The sequence below is a fragment of the Euphorbia lathyris genome, chromosome 6 (genome assembly GCF_963576675.1).
Source record: "Euphorbia lathyris chromosome 6, ddEupLath1.1, whole genome shotgun sequence".
NCBI classification, from domain to species: domain Eukaryota; kingdom Viridiplantae; phylum Streptophyta; class Magnoliopsida; order Malpighiales; family Euphorbiaceae; genus Euphorbia; species Euphorbia lathyris.
This window is the reverse complement of record NC_088915.1, coordinates 61965304-61981368: the sequence shown is the minus strand read 5'-3', so window position 1 is coordinate 61981368 and position 16065 is coordinate 61965304. Positions and strand designations below refer to the sequence as shown.

At 35.2% G+C, this 16065-nt stretch overlaps 1 non-coding gene across 1 annotated transcript; it reads right to left on the bottom strand.

The window, feature by feature from the left end:
• Positions 1–14680: 14680 nt before the first annotated feature.
• LOC136234424 (small nucleolar RNA R71) lies at positions 14681–14787 on the bottom strand. Its single transcript, XR_010691308.1, has one exon. It is a non-coding gene; the product is annotated as a small nucleolar RNA R71 (small nucleolar RNA).
• Positions 14788–16065: the final 1278 nt, after the last annotated feature.

The following is a 16065-nucleotide window of genomic DNA, read 5'->3' as shown; positions in this document are numbered from 1 at the left end:
CACACCATATCACCTTTACTTTTACCAAATTTTTACCTACCCAATATACTTCTTTCCCAACCACACCTTTAAAAATTTTCCACACCATACCTAAACATAAGACGGTTACTCATTAGGATTCCCTTACCTCTAATAATTTGTTTGCATGTTGAATATGGATCCATTCCGCATCATTTCAGATTCGGAAGGACAGCAGTTCCAATTTATGCAGTTGGGGATGAAGAGATTCGTATTAAAGAGGATGGTATTGAGCAGACCCATTTTTTTTGGGGATGACGATATGCATTATGATGATGGAAATGTAGAGCATGCAAAGCACAAGGGCATGTTGTTTCCTACACACACGCACAACAGTATGGTTGGATGATTTTGTTACAAGCATTCCAAAGATGATCCGTGGTGGGCACCAATATCATACTTTAAGGAGAGAACACACGTCAACCCGACGCCGGTTATTATCATTTTTCCGTCGTCACGGCGTAGTGACCACACCATCTCCACCGGATTCACGATCACGTAATCAGGTTATATCTAATCTTTTCTTTACTCATTTATTTTGATTTGTTACAATACACCTATTTTATATTATGTTTGGTACACTTTTAATATCTTCATTTGGATACTTTAATTTCATACTTTTTCTTTCTTCATTCGTATGCTTGTTTTCGTACATTTTTTTCGTGTTTTATCCAATTTTGCACCAATGAGGACATGGTCCAATTTAAGTGTGGGAGGAGATATTACATATATCATTTTATTTTAGTACGAATAAATGCAACGAATAAAGAATAATTTTTAAGCAACAAATACAAATGCAACGTATATTGCTACACTTTTATAAACTTAACATTTTTATACATTTATAAATTAATCATAAGTTAAAATTTTTTATGATTATTTTTAGTTTATCATTATCGATAGAAATAATATATTTCTATACGGGTAATATTTTTCAAATTTTTCACAAATCTTCGACACGATTTTAAGTAAAAATTGTCTCGAGTGAATGTATTTAAGTAAAAATTCTTTATTTTTAATCTCTATTTCATATCATGAAATTCATGATATAATAAATCTTATTTTAAATTTTCAATTAGGTTTATAGGCATTAAATTGAACTCACAATTTTTAAGCTCGGTTTTGATTTTGTCTTACATTAACACCAATTGAAGTTTTTAAGGGAACTTTAGCCATAATACATGTTGAATTTTAAGTCAATAGAGGATGAATGTGCTAACTTTCTTTTTCCCAAGTTACAATTTACAATTCATAATCAATAAATCGTATTCTTAACTTTTGGCCACGATTGAGACCAACCTTATCACAGTCGAGGTATGAAAGGGAAGAAATAAATAAGTGAAGTGTACTTTTGGTCACGATTGCAACCACCCTTATCACAATCGAGGTATGGAAGGAACGTTTAAATAAGAAAAATTAAGCGTGTTTAAAGTTTAAAGTAACGATTGCGTCCACCCATGGCATGGTCGGTACCTCTTAAGCGAACACAAACAAATGCATATAAAGTTACGATCGAGACCACCCTTATCACGGGCGTAACTAAGTAAATAAATTAAACTTAATAAATCATATATAATAATTTAGGTTTGGGAAAGGAAATTTGGTGCTTTGAAATGCCTTGAGATGAAAGACTCAATAACATGCGTGCTTACATCGTCCCGAATACTTCAAATTTAAACATTGAAATACAAGACGAATGATATATCGTATTTATACTAAGTTAGTTTGATATTTTGCGTATAAATTTGCCATGCGAAGTTAGTCTTTTCGACTTAACTAATTTAAAAGGTAAACACAAAGATATATGTTTTATTTTCATAAAGAGATTAGTTAAGGAATAAGTTCAGTGGAATTTTGCTCGGGACTAGCAAAAGATTAAGTGTGGAGATTTGTTAAGCCCAAAATATACCTAAAATATCATTAATATTTACATCATTATTTTTACAAATCTGTGTTGTTTATATCTGCTTAGATTACTTTTACTCTCCAATATCTTTCTTTGTTGCAAGTTACCTAAATATTTGGTAAAATCCAAATAGGAACGAAAAAGGATCAAAAACAGAAGAAAAACCCTACAAAATGAGTCAAAGACGACGTAAATCAAAAGCGCCAAGTCAAGGACACGAACCAGAGCAAAGAAGTGAAAAAAGCTCCGTGCCGCGACCGCGAATCCACCACCCAGGGCCGCGACACGCGTCCTTCAGCTACTTCTCCCCTTCGTCCAAAGTTCAACTTAATGCTCCCCCATTCACGGCCGAGGATTCCCATTCTCGGTAAGTGCAGAAATTCTGCCAAAGTACAATGAACACATGTTAAAATCCAAGAAACGCGTTCGTTCAAGTGGATAAAGACGTCCTTTCACAACGGACATGACTCTTAACCAACGGATACAATTCTTCACAAAGGACACATCACTTCAGTCACAACCCTTCAACATCTATAAATAAAGAGTTGATAATGGAGAGAAAGGGGGTTAGGTTATGTTATGTTTATGTTAGGTAATGTAATATTGATAGAGAGAGATTAGTGCAGAGTTTATGTAGAAACTCTGACTCAAAAAAGAGTCAGAGTTTAGATTTTATTTCTGTTCAAAGCAATATGCTGTACACACATTGTTTACTCAATAATAACAAGTTTAGTAGCATATAGACATTGTTCCAGTTTAGTTTTGCATTTTGGTAGTGGCCGACCGAATCCCTATTACGAAGTTACAGCGAGAAGAATTAGTAAAAGGATCCGCCCCTGAGCCTGACAACCTCTAAGGAAACCTAAGGAAGGGACTGATCATCCGTTCACTTGCACGCCCTCGAAGGGTCCATGCGATTTCACTCTGTAAACTTGTATCAATTTATATTTCATCTAATAAAGTCCGTTCTATTCGATAAATCATTATGCAGCACTTATGGTAACCAATCCACTAAAGTGATTGCTGGTGTTTTCATTAAAACGTAGTTAAAACTTGTTGAGCGATTTCCGCAAGTGCACGGTTTCGCTTGTAGTAATAAAAATATCGATCCCACAGAGAACGCTTTTTAACGAAAACTTATATTAATTTAGTTTAAATACGACTTAAGGTTTATTAAATAGATAAACGTTATTTGAAATTGGATTTGGTTTAGAAATAGAATTAGATTAGAGTATTTAGATGTTAGAAATTATTTATGATTTAAAAGTTAATTTGCAAGACAGGAACGTTTAGAACTTTTAGAAAAACAAATAAATGTATTCGTTTGCATTGAGCAAAGAAAACAACTTTAAACTTTGTATTAATTATAATGATGAAATAAATGACGGAACCTCTAATTAATTGGCTTTAAACATGGCAAAACCCTTTCGGGATAGTTGCCCTTAATCAAATTAAAACTCTTTCGAGATGATAATTTGCCTAAGTGTTCAACAAAGTTTCCTTGTAATGATTTTGAATTTAACTACGTATTAATGAAAACACCAGCCTCACTTATATTGGATTGGTTACCATAAGTGCTGCATAACGATTTGTCGAATAGAACGGACTTTATTAGATGAAAAATAAATTGATACAAGTTTACAGAGTGAAATCGCATGGACCCTTCGAGGGCGTGCAAGTGAACGGATGATCAGTCCCTTCCTTGGGTTTCCTTAGAGGTTGTTAGGCTCAGGGGCGGATCCTTTTACTAATTCTTCTCGCTATAACTTCGTAATAGGGATTCGGTCGGCCACTACCAAAATGCAAAACTAAACTGGAACAATGTCTAAATGCTACTAAACTTGTTATTATTGAGCAAACAATGTGTGTACAGCATATTGCTTTGAACAGAAATAAAATCTAAACTCTGACTCTTTTTTGAGTCAGAGTTTCTATATAAACTCTGCACTAATCTCTCTCTATCAATATTACATTACCTAACATAACATAACATAACCTAACCCCCTTTCTCTCCATTATCAACTCTTTATTTATAGATGTTGAAGGGTTGTGACTGAAGTGATGTGTCCTTTGTGAAGAATTGTATCCGTTGGTTAAGAGTCGTGTCCGTTGTGAAAGGACGTCTTTATCCACTTGAACGAACGCGTTTCTTGGATTTTAACATGTGTTCATTGTACTTTGGCAGAATTTCTGCACTTACCGAGAATGGGAATCCTCGGCCGTGAATGGGGGAGCATCAAGTTGAGCTTTGGACGAAGGGGAGAAGTAGCTGAAGGACGCGTGTCGCGGCCGTGGGTGGTGGATTCGCGGTCGCGGCACGGAGCGTTTTTCACTTCTTTGCTCTCGTTCGTGTCCTTGACTTGGCGCTTTTGATTTACGTCGTCTTTGACTCCTTTTGTAGGGTTTTTCTTCTTTTTTTGATCCTTTTTCGTTCCTATTTGGATTTTACCAAATATTTAGGTACCTTGCAAGAAAGAAAGATATTTGAGAGTAAAAGTAATCTAAACAGATATAAACAACATAAATTTGTAATAATAATGATGTAAATATTAATGATATTTTAGGTATATTTTGGGCTTAACAAATCTCCACACTTAATCTTTTGCTAGTCCCGAGCAAAATTCCACTGAACTTATTCCTTAACTAATCTCTTTATGAAAATAAAACATATATCTTTGTGTTTTACTTTTTAAATTAGTTAAGCCGAAAAGACTAACTTCGCATGGCAAATTTATACGCAAAATATCAAACTAACTTAGTATAAATACGATATATCATTCGTCTTGTATTTCAATGTTTAAATTGAAGTATTCGGGACGATGTAAGCACGCATGTTATTGAGTCTTTCATCTCAAGGCATTTCAAAGCACCAAATTTCCTTTCCCAAACCTAAATTATTATATACGATTTATTAAGTTTAATTTATTTGCTTAGTTACGCCCGTGATAAGGGTGGTCTCGACCGTAACTTTATATGCATTTTATTTGTGTTCGCTTAAGAGGTACCGACCATGCCATGGGTGGACGCAATCGTTACTTTAAACTTTAAACACGCTTAATTTTTTCTTATTTAAACGTTCCTTCCATACCTCGATTGTGATAAGGGTGGTCGCAATCGTGGCCAAAAGTACGCTTCACTTATTTATTTCTTCCCTTTCATACCTCGACTGTGATAAGGTTGGTCTCAATCGTGGCCAAAAGTTAAGAATACGATTTATTGATTATGAATTGTAAATTGTAACTTGGGAAAAAGAAAGTTAGCACATTCATCCTATATTGACTTAAAATTCAACATGTATTATGGCTAAAGTTTCCTTAAAAACTTCAATTGGTGTTAATGTAAGACAAAATCAAAACCGAGCTAAAAATTGTTAGTTCAATTTAATGCCTATAAACCTAATTGAAAATTTAAAATAAGATTTATTGTATCATGAAATTCATGATATGAAAATAGAGATTAAAAATAAAGAATTTTTTACTTAAATACATTCACTCGAGACAATTTTTACTTAAAATCGTGTCGAAGATTTGTGAAAAATTTGAAAAATATTACCCGTTTAGAAATATATTATTTCTATCGATAATGATAAACTAAAAATAATCATAAAAAATTATATATGTAATATCTCCTCCCACACTTAAATTGGACCATGTCCTCATTGGTGCAAAATTGGATAAAACACGAAAAAAATGTACGAAAACAAGCATACGAATGAAGAAAGAAAAAGTATGAAATTAAAGTATCCAAATTAAGATATTAAAAGTGTACCAAACATAATATAAAATAGGTGTATTGTAACAAATCAAAATAAATGAGTAAAGAAAAGATTAGATATAACCTGATTACGTGATCGTGAATCCGGTGGAGATGGTGTGGTCACTACGCCGTGACGACGGAAAAATGATAATAACCGGCGTCAGGTTGACGTGTGTTCTCTCCTTAAAGTATGATATTGGTGCCCACCACGGATCATCTTTGGAATGCTTGTAACAAAATCATCCAACCATACTGTTGTGCGTGTGTGTAGGAAACAACATGCCCTTGTGCTTTGCATGCTCTACATTTCCATCATCATAATGCATATCGTCATCCCCAAAAAAATGGGTCTGCTCAATACCATCCTCTTTAATACGAATCTCTTCATCCCCAACTGCATAAATTGGAACCGCTGTCCTTCCGAATCTGAAATGATGCGGAATGGATCCATATTCAACATGCAAACAAATTATTAGAGGTAAAGGAATCCTAATGAGTAACCGTCTTATGTTTAGGTATGGTGTGGAAAACTTTTAAAGGTGTGGTTGGGAAAGAAGTATATTGGGTAGGTAAAAATTTGGTAAAAGTAAAGGTGATATGGTGTGGATTTAATTGTACGGGGAAGAGTTTGGATTGTGTAAGTTGGGTAAAATGGAAAGTGATGTGAGGTTTGTGTAAGGGATAGGTACATATAGGGGTAAAATATAGGTGTTTAGGAGTTATGGAAGGAATAGGAATTGGCTCAATTGAAGCCAAAAATCCGGAACTGGTGGCTCTACAGGCCGCTGGTCGCGACCGAGGATACCTATCCGCGGCCGCGGCACGCGGTATTCAGAGAATTTTTCTCTGAATTTTCTTGCGGTGCCTGCTGAAGTTACCGAGAATTTGACATTCTCGGTCGCGGATCACCCCCTGGTCACCCAAATTCTGCATATTAACTCCATTTTGTGTAATTTCTTGATAAATTCTATCCCGAATTCCTTGAAAATGTAATCTGTACTTAAAAACATAAATGTAAAACATTAAATGATAAGGAAAACCAAAGGTTTATCCTTATTAATGGAAAAATAAATGTAAATGCTTTAATTAATGGATGTTAAATTAAGAATAGGAAAGGTTTGGAACTAAAATTAATTGAAACATTTATGTTCATTTATTAATGTAAGTTAGATGAATCTTTATTTAGTCATTTACATTTAATTTAGTAATGTACTTATTAATGTCTTATTTAATAGATTTATGAGATATTAAATATAAACTGAGAAGTATCGTCATCGATTAATTATCTCTGATAAAATTTAAACAGACATAAAACTAGTACTCATACGAAATAATAAAAAGAATGTATTTATTATAATTGCATGAAATAAATATGAATTTAATTATAAACAAACAAACCTATTTACATGCTGTGTGAAAACAAAAATACTAAACAACACAAAGGCAAATTAAAGCGTCATCCCGTTGAATTGGGATCCTCCTAGCCCGATAACGATCAATCTTCGCTTGCACGAAGATCTGCCTTTCTTCTGCAGAAAGAAATTGTGGGCCAATCCTAAAAACATTTTTAACCAGGCCCTCATTTTCCATGTATTCATAATCCATAAATGGAAAGGGTTCTGGATCGGTCCACGGAACATCGACTAATCCTTTCGCTCCGAGTATAATGCCACAGATTATATTCCCATATCCCGTTGACTTTCTCCCTTTCAACCTAGAAGCGGCAACCAGACCGTCCATCAAAATCTTCGATGAATTTACGGTATTGCCTCGGAAGATGTCGCCTAAGATATACAGGTCTGTGTCTTGGACCATACTACTAGAAGTGCGTCCAAACAAACTGTGACACAAGAATTTATGTAAATAAACCATAGAATTGGATTTGATACTCTTATTACAGGCGAGTCTGGGATTGAAATGCCAAAAACCAGTTAGCATTCGCCAGATGTCTCTAGACGTCATATTTCTGCCAGGACGATGTGTGGATGTATCCCGTAGGGGAAAACCAAACCAGGCATGTAACTCTGGGTAGCCAAATGTGTAAGTTTTGCCGTCGTGGCGAAAACTAAGACGCATCCGACGTTTGTTAACAAAACGTACAGAACAGAGAAATTCCAGAATCCAATCTTTAATTATTGGAAATTTCATATGAGCAAACTTAGTCCACCCCAATTTCTCCAAATAGCGATTCATATCGTCGCTTATTCCGAGTTCATCATTCAAGAACTCGTCCATATATAACATCCCGACGGGCATTGTATATCGAAATTGATAATAACGGCGTCCCTCATCATGATTATACACCGGAAAGAAACAACCATAGCGTGCTGATAAGTCAGGACGTTTATTGTCTGAAACAGAAGTCATGGTGTTGAAAAATAGGTAAGGAAGCAAAGTTCTCTGAACTTAGTTTCTGTTTAATTAAGATATAAGAATATCAAAAATTTATTCTGTCAGAGATGAAAAGAATGTAATAGAACTTTGATCCTCAATAACTTATTTATAAAATCCTAGGATGAAAGGAGGTGTTGTTTTGATGCGAAAAGGTGTTAATCAAACCTCCTAAAGATGAAGAAACTCAATTTTTCGTTTATGAAAAGTTGTGTCTGCAGGAAAAGAAGAATACAGGTCTGATTCTACAGGAATTCACCGTGTCGCGACCGAGGATACTGAGCCGCGGTCGCGGCACGCTAAATTTTTTTTTTTCGCTGATGTTACAGAGAATTCTGATTCCCGGCCGAGGATTTCAATCCTCGGTAAGTTCAGAAATTTTTATTTTCTCTTTTTTCCCTTGAAATTCTAAATTCTCAACTGAGAATTCAGATTCTCTGTAACTTCAGAAATTTATAAGGCAAAGAAAGTAAAATTCTCAACTGAGAATTCACATTCTCAGTAAGTTCAGAAATTCATTTTTTTCTTCCTTTTGCTTGGACAAACTTAGAACATGACTTAAATAAATTTTTATTGATTTAAAACTCGAAAAAAAATCATAAACAAATGTAAATTAAATTTAAAATAAGTAAAGATGAAAATAAAACAACAAACAAGACTAAAAATAAACAACAAAAGGCTTGAAAACTTACCTGGAAATAATTTCAATTTGGAATCAAAAAGTAGAACTGCATCCCAAACTTTGAAATTATTTTTATATTTTTGTTTCTTTTGGATTTTTTATTTTTTTGGTATTTTCTTTTTTTACGCCTTTTTTTTAGCGTTTTCTCAAATTAAGGATCTAATGATTTCGGTTGAATGCCCGAACTTCTGGTTCTGCGCACGAACAAAAACTACGCACATGAACCGAAACTTTCAAAACTATATTAAAAGTATATAATTTCTTCCTGGCGGATAAGATAATTTCATCCTATTCTTGATATATCTTTCTTTGATTAGCTATTTCTTAGAGAGATAAATGTAGGTGTTTTAAGGGAATGATAAAAAGGAAATTATTTGGGTTTAGTGTAGGAATTGAATACATTTCTTAACAAAGAGATATGATATTTTGGTGAAGGGTTAAGTGTATAGAAAAGGGGTAAAGGTGTTTGGGAAAAGGTAAATTTTTATGGAAATAATTATATGTCACGTCTGACATCCTGTTTCAAAAATTCTTCTTCTCCTTCTGATGTATTTGCATGTTGAATTTCTTTTCTGTAGATTCCTTCTGTAAATTTCAGTGATTATCAAATCTCCAGTTTATTGTTGAAAAGACTTGGATTTTTATATCTGCAAACATCTAATTGCAAACGTTAAATAACAACGAGGATTTAGTCCTAGTGACCATCCTCAAAAACTAAATAAAAACTATAAAGATAAATAAATAGATATATAAACCAAAGTTCGAAATAAAACACGAAAAAACATAAATTTTTGTTAAAAATTTGGCGTTCCCCGGCAACGGCGCCAAAAACTTGTTGAGCGATTTCCGCAAGTGCACGGTTTCGCTTGTAGTAATAAAAATATCGATCCCACAGAGAACGCTTTTTAACGAAAACTTATATTAATTTAGTTTAAATACGACTTAAGGTTTATTAAATAGATAAACGTTATTTGAAATTGGATTTGGTTTAGAAATTGCTAGAAATAGAATTAGATTAGAGTATTTTAGATGTTAGAAATTATTTATGATTTAAAAGTTAATTTGCAAGACAGGAACGTTTAGAACTTTTAGAAAAACAAATAAATGTATTCGTTTGCATTAAGCAAAGAAAACAACTTTAAACTTTGTATTAATTATAATGATGAAATAAATGACGGAACCTCTAATTAATTGGCTTTGAACGTGGCAAAACCCTTTCGGGATAGTTGCCCTTAATCAAATTAAAACTCTTTCGAGATGATAATTTGCCTAAGTGTTCAACAAAGTTTCCTTGTAATGATTTTGAATTTAACTACGTATTAATGAAAACACCAGCCTCACTTATATTGGATTGGTTACCATAAGTGCTGCATAACGATTTGTCGAATAGAACAGACTTTATTAGATGAAAAATAAATTGATACAAGTTTACAGAGTGAAATCGCATGGACCCTTCGAGGACGTGCAAGTGAACGGATGATCAATCCTTTCCTTGGGTTTCCTTAGAGGTTGTCAGGCACAAGGGCGGATCCTTTTACTAATTCTTCTCGCTGTAACTTCGTAATAGGGATTCGGTCGGCCACTACCAAAATGAAAAACTAAACTGGAACAATGTCTAAATGCTACTAAACTTGTTATTATTGAGTAAACAATGTGTGTACAACATATTGCTTTGAACAGAAATAAAATCTAAACTCTGACTCTTTTTTGAGTCAGAGTTTCTACATAAACTCTGCACTAATCTCTCTCTATCAATATTACATTACCTAACATAACATAACATAACCTAACCCCCTTTCTCTCCATTATCAACTCTTTATTTATAGATGTTGAAGGGTTGTGACTGAAGTGATGTGTCCTTTGTGAAGAATTGTATCCGTTGGATAAGAGTCGTGTCCGTTGTGAAAGGACGTCTTTATCCACTTGAACGAACGCGTTTCTTGGATTTTAACATGTGTTTATTGTACTTTGGCAGAATTTCTGCACTTACCGAGAATGGGAATCCTCGGCCGTGAATGGGGGAGCATCAAGTTGAGCTTTGGACGAAGGGGAGAAGTAGCTGAAGGACGCGTGTCGCGGCCGTGGGTGGTGGATTCGCGGTCGCGGCACGGAGCGTTTTTCACTTCTTTGCTCTCGTTCGTGTCCTTGACTTGGCGCTTTTGATTTACGTCGTCTTTGACTCCTTTTGTAGGGTTTTTCTTCTGTTTTTGATCCTTTTTCGTTCCTATTTGGATTTTACCAAATATTTAGGTACCTTGCAAGAAAGAAAGATATTTGAGAGTAAAAGTAATCTAAACAGATATAAACAACATAAATTTGTAATAAAAATGATGTAAATATTAATGATATTTTAGGTATATTTTGGGCTTAACAAATCTCCACACTTAATCTTTTGCTAGTCCCCAGCAAAATTTCAATGAATTTATTCCTTAACTAATCTCTTTATAAAAAAAACATATATCTTTGTGTTTTACTTTTTAAATTAGTTAAGCCGAAAAGACTAACTTCGCATGGCAAATTTATACGCAAAATATCAAACTAACTTAGTATAAATACGATATATCATTCGTCTTGTATTTCAATGTTTAAATTGAAGTATTCGGGACGATGTAAGCACGCATGTTATTGAGTCTTTCATCTCAAGGCATTTCAAAGCACCAAATTTCCTTTCCCAAACCTAAATTATTATATATGATTTATTAAGTTTAATTTATTTGCTTAGTTACGCCCGTGATAAGGGTGGTCTCGACCGTAACTTTATATGCATTTTATTTGTGTTCGCTTAAGAGGTACCGACCATGCCATGGGTGGACGCAATCGTTACTTTAAACTTTAAACACGCTTAATTTTTCTTATTTAAACGTTCCTTCCATACCTCGATTGTGATAAGGGTGGTTGCAATCGTGGCCAAAAGTACGCTTCACTTATTTATTTCTTCCCTTTCATACCTCGACTGTGATAAGGTTGGTCTCAATCGTGGCCAAAAGTTAAGAATACGATTTATTGATTATGAATTGTAAATTGTAACTTGGGAAAAAGAAAGTTAGCACATTCATCCTACATTGACTTAAAATTCAACATGTATTATGGCTAAAGTTTCCTAAGTTAATATAGGATGAATGTGCTAACTTTCTTTTTCCCAAGTTACAATTTACAATTCATAATCAATAAATCGTATTCTTAACTTTTGGCCACGATTGAGACCAACCTTATCACAGTCGAGGTATGAAAGGGAAGAAATAAATAAGTGAAGCGTACTTTTGGCCACGATTGCGACCACCCTTATCACAATCGAGGTATGGAAGGAACGTTTAAATAAGAAAAATTAAGCGTGTTTAAAGTTTAAAGTAACGATTGCGTCCACTCATGGCATGGTCGGTACCTCTTAAGCGAACACAAATAAAATGCATATAAAGTTACGGTCGAGACCACCCTTATCACGGGCGTAACTAAGCAAATAAATTAAACTTAATAAATCATATATAATAATTTAGGTTTGGGATTCCTTTCAGGAAATCAAACAACATAGATACTCCCCAAGGGATTATCTATTAGTCGGCCTCCCTTGTTCTTCGGGTCAAATTATACATTTTGGAAGAACAGGATGAAAAACTTCATTCAGGCAACAAACATGAGTGCATGGTTAGCAATAGTCCAAGGCCTGTTTGTTCCCTATGAAATTATTGACGGAGTAAAGTCTGTCAAGAGTGAGTCTAAGTGGTCAAAGGATGACCTTAAAAAATTTCAAAATAATGCTTCGGCTATCAATATGCTTCACTGTGCGTTAGATGCTGCAGAGTACAACAAAATTTCAGGTTGTGAGTCAGCACAGGAAATCTGGAAGAAGCTGGAGGTGACCTATGAAGGAACAAGCAAGGTCAAGGAGTCCAAGGTGAACCAACACATTAGACTATACGAGCTGTTTGAGATGAATGAAAATGAAGACATCTCTGAGATGAACTCAAGGTTCACCAACATCATTGTTAGGCATGAAATTGCTTACATTTTAACGTATTAATTATGATAAATTAAGGGTGTTTGTTGTGTTTTATTGCAAGAAGGAAGGTCTTATAGGTGCTTTTGTGCAGATAAGGAAAGTTTAAGCCGAACAGACTGGAAGCAGCCTGTTTCGCACATGCCAAGAGGAGATTGAGCCATTCTTTGATCCAACGGTCAAGCGCCGGAACTTCTGATGATGGACAGCGACAGGACGGGAAGTAGGTATGGCAGTAGCTGCAGGCAGAAAGGCGGATAAGTGCAGTCGTAAAGCAACAAGATGAAAGGAAAGCTCGACCCTTGAGTGTTCAAGGGTCAAAAGGATCTTTACTACTTTTATCATTTTTAGATTTCTGAACAATTGACTTTTTATTGTAATATTTTGATCGGATACTTTTCTGGTACCGTTTTGGCCCTGACCTTTCCTCTAAATAGATGTAGTAAGGATAGGAAAGGGATCGGATTTTTTGGGAAAGAAAAATATAGACTTAGTCCGGAAGAAAGAAAGCTCCAGAGATGGATTTTCAGAGCTTTGAACCAGCAGATTTCTCACTCGCCAGTATCAGTGAGTAATCCTTTTGAATAGGCGCGGCCAATTGGGGCCGGTGATATAAGCTTCCTAAGTCTATTAATGAATGAATGGTGTTAATGTATGAAGTGTTTGATGAGGCTTTATATTTCAGTGCTTATGCATATATGCCTGTGTTAGATGAATGATAGGACACTGCTTTCATCTTCACTGAACTCTCTATCAAGCATCCAACCCCGAAGCAAAAATGTTAGGTTGTTTTATCAAGGGTTTTCTCATTTGAAATGCTGCTTCAATCTTAATGCAAGAAAGAACAAACCTTTAGGACGCTGTTGGTTTTAGTAAGTCTTAGAATCTTAAGAACACACGAGAGTTGACTTAAGTGAGCATTAAAGCAGAAACCTTGACTTCAGTTGCATCATTCATGACTGATTAGGTTGTTTAGGAGCTTACGGTAACCTGTTCCGCTGTGCTTAGCATGTTCTACTCGTTTATCATTATAAAGTAATCATTTTTATTCGTAAAATCAATTATTTAGTCACAAGTTTTCACATCTCTCAACATCTATCAATATAAAAGAGTCACACACCATGAACACCCTGTTCAGCAACGTTTTCTAGTGAAATTTGGTCCTCAATCCCTGTGGAGATGATACTTAACTTATCACTTTATTACTTGTATCTAGTGCACTTTCTAGAGTCTATTCTGAGGACAACAAGTTTTTGGCGCCGTTGCCGGGGATTGAAAGCAACAAATTTTATATGAAATTTTCTGTGAAACAAGGTGTTTTTAATTTGTTTGCTAAATAGTGCGGCCAGAAAGAGTTTTCTATCTGTTTATACGTAGAGCTGGACCTCCTGTTTTTCCTATTGATCTCGAATTAGAGAGAACGTGTAGACAAAATCGAGCGGGGGCTCGACGTGCAAGACAAAGAGAGCGACAAAGAGAAAGAAGGATGGCTGGAAGGGTACCGCCCGAACAACCAGTCCAACCAAATGAGGAAGAAGAGGGAGAGAATAACAATCCTCCAATTATGAGAATCAGAGACTATTCAAGGCCAACCACGGAAGGACATTCTTCGTGCATCATGTTGCCCAACGAAGGAAACAACATGTTTGAGGTGAAAGCATCTATGATACAAATGTTGCAGGCAGCAGTACAGTTCAATGGATACCAGTCGGAAGATCCAAATGGGCATATCTAGGAGTTCATCACACTATGCAACACCTTCATATCAAACCGAGGAGTTTCTGACGATGTGATCAGGCTAAAGCTGTTTCCTTTATCTCTCAGAGACAAAGCAAAGAACTGGTTAAAGAACTTACAGCCAGGAACAATCACCACTTGGGAAGAAATGGCCAGCGCTTTTCTGATGAAATATTTTCCACCTAGACAGGCCATTAAACTTAGAAACGAGGTATCCCATTTCGTACAAGAAGAGGATGAATCCTTAGTCGAGGCATAGGAAAGGTACAAGGAACTACTGAGAAGGGTACCAAATCATGGCATCCCCATGTGGATGCAAGTGCAAAACTTTTACAATGGAGTCACTAACATTTATAAAATCCAGATCAAATCCATTGCCAATGGTAACCCTGAAGATCTTGAACCACAAGCCTTGTATGACCTTATTGTGAGAGTAGTGAGCACGAGCTATAACTGGCACTCCGCTAGGAGTGAAGGAAAAAGAGTGGGGAATGACAATGTTGTGTCAAAACTAACTAGCCAGGTGGAACAGCTTACAAGACAGCTCGGGAAGATAAATGTATCATCAATTCACAATGAACCCCCGTTCAATGACATATGTGATTTTTGTGGAGGGCGTCATTTCAACATCAACTGTCCTGGAGTAAAGCAAGGAAAAGATGAACATGGAGAATATGATTATGTCAGGTATAATCAAAGAAATCCACTGTTGAGCGATTTCCGCAAGTGCACGGTTTCGCTTGTAGTAATAAAAATATCGATCCCACAGAGAACGCTTTTTAACGAAAACTTATATTAATTTAGTTTAAATACGACTTAAGGTTTATTAAATAGATAAACGTTATTTGAAATTGGATTTGGTTTAGAAATAGAATTAGATTAGAGTATTTAGATGTTAGAAATGATTTATGATTTAAAAGTTAATTTGCAAGACAGGAACGTTTAGAACTTTTAGAAAAACAAATAAATGTATTCGTTTGCATTGAGCAAAGAAAACAACTTTAAACTTTGTATTAATTATAATGATGAAATAAATGACGGAACCTCTAATTAATTGGCTTTGAACGTGGCAAAACCCTTTCGGGATAGTTGCCCTTAATCAAATTAAAACTCTTTCGAGATGATAATTTGCCTAAGTGTTCAACAAAGTTTCCTTGTAATGATTTTGAATTTAACTACGTATTAATGAAAACACCAGCCTCACTTATATTGGATTGGTTACCATAAGTGCTGCATAACGATTTGTCGAATAGAACGGACTTTATTAGATGAAAAATAAATTGATACAAGTTTACAGAGTGAAATCGCATGGACCCTTCGAGGGCGTGCAAGTGAACGGATGATCAGTCCCTTCCTTGGGTTTCCTTAGAGGTTGTCAGGCTCAGGGGCGGATCCTTTTACTAATTCTTCTCGCTGTAACTTCGTAATAGGGATTCGATCGGCCACTACCAAAATGCAAAACTAAACTGGAACAATGTCTAAATGCTACTAAACTTGTTATTATTGAGTAAACAATGTGTGTACAGCATATTGCTTTGAACATAAATAAAATCTAAACTCTGACTCTTTTTTGAGTCAGAG